Genomic DNA, 2,258 nt, shown 5'->3' on the forward strand with positions numbered 1-2,258 from the left:
TACATATTTTAAATTTATTTGAATATAACGAAATATTTTGAAATAAAACTGACAGTTGGTGTTACATAAATCCCAGGAATTTCATTATCATTTTATATAACAGTTTTCCTATAAGATAATTTTTTACTTTTAATAATAATGGTCAATAAAGCCCATACTAGTATTTGTTTGTTTTTATTCACATCAAAAACTATTTTGGATTAAAATACACTGAACTTTATTACATGTATACAAAACGATTACAAAACTACTTTACAAGCACATGTGCATCATAGAAATAAACTACACTGAACTTTATTACATGTATACAAAACGATTACAAAACTACTTTACAAGCACATGTGCATCATAGAAATAAACTACACTGAACTTTATTACATGTATACAAAACGATTACAAAACTACTTTACAAGCACATGTGCATCATAGAAATAAAATACAAAATCATATTACCCCAAATTGTTATCAACAAATTAAATTGTAGCCTATACAAACAACAATTAAACATTTTATGTTCTTGAAGATACACAGTACTGAGAACTTCTACAATTTAACAGCACATAATAAACATCTAACAACAAAAATCACCACCACAAAAACCCTTCAGGGTTAATATTAACTTCTTTTTTTATTTGTTGTTGTAATATAAAGTACCTAGAGCTTTGTTTCTGCAGGAGAACCTTTTTTATCTTACAAACTACAAAATTATTAAAAGAAAAACATACATAAATTCAAATACGTAACGACATCTCGTAAACTCATCTAATTATATATAGACACACACAAAAGATGTTGTTGATTTTTATAGCAGAGCTACACAATCTGCGCACCACGAGGAATCATACCTTAAATCTTAGCGTTGTAAGTCCGTAAACTTACCACTGGCTCACCACAGGGATACACAAACAAGATAACAACGGATAATTTTCATATGAATTGTGTTAATTACCTGTTGAAATAAATTAGTGCGTTAAACCAGAATCTAAAAATATAAGCCTGGAAATCATTATATTCATTAATTCCTATTAAAAGCTAGCTGTAATATTTTTTTTTCAACGTTATATCTATATTGTACATTGCAAACTGGTATATATATATTTCAATACCAGGTACGAAAATTAAAACATTAAACTAAACCAAAGTATTACCAAATTTTGTGTGAAAGTAAAATATATACACTTTATATACAACATATGCATTCATGTACTAAATAAATTAATACGAAATGCATTCATTAATCCAACAAATATATTGTATACAGTGTGATCACAGATACATGCTCAGTTAATTATGGAGTAACATAACTGAAATAAATACATTAATACAGAATAACAAATGTAATAAAAGTTACATTTTGTATACATATTGAAAACCCACAGCACTGTGGAATAAATAAATAGTGGGTTTAAGCATTTGGTGTCGCCTATATTGTTCTTTTTGTTTTATTTTTATCCTCTTTTTTTACATTACAGTTTTTAATTTTGAAATAATTAGTTAGATGTGTGACAGACATGTTTGTTTGTTAATAGTTTAAGCACAAAGCGACACTATGCTCTAACCACCACGGGTATCGAAACCCGGTGTCTGGCGTTGTAAGTCCGCAGACTTACTGCGGTGTTACTTGGGGGCACACACATACTTATAGCCGGATACGGGAAATATCTTTCCAAATATGTACATATAATTTAGCCTTTATTATTTTTATCATCCTCGTTGAAGTTTCAATTGTAATAATAATTTATTTATTTATTGAAATATTTTGTTTTGTACAAATTGGGTTTAAAGTTTTTTGTTTGCTTTTTTTACTTTCAAGAAAATTTGATATTACATTAGTTTGTGTTTTTTGTTTCCTCTTAATTACCTATAATTAAATTACAAGTTTAAAACGTACAAAGTTTAAAGATAACACAGGCCTGCGATGGTTTTATTGTCTTGAAATTTCTACATGTTCTACAGTAATTCTTGTACGCTGAATCCGAAAATATCAATTTTCTCGATCACATACAAATTTTTCACAAAACGTCATATGTACTTTTACATAAGTGAATCATTTTCATTGAAATCGGGTCGCATTTTGTTATGCTTAAAATGCTGACAACCACTGGCTATAGATTTCTCTAAACTAATCGCTAGGTCTTATCGATTGTTCTAGAACCCTATCGCCCCCACGTGGCACAGCGGTATGTCTGCGGACTTACAACGCTAGAAACCGGTTCGATACCCGTGGTGGGCGAGAGCACAGATAGCCCTTGATTAGC

Source organism: Limulus polyphemus, unplaced genomic scaffold, assembly GCF_000517525.1.
Source record: "Limulus polyphemus unplaced genomic scaffold, Limulus_polyphemus-2.1.2 Scaffold6964, whole genome shotgun sequence".
NCBI lineage: Eukaryota > Metazoa > Arthropoda > Merostomata > Xiphosura > Limulidae > Limulus > Limulus polyphemus.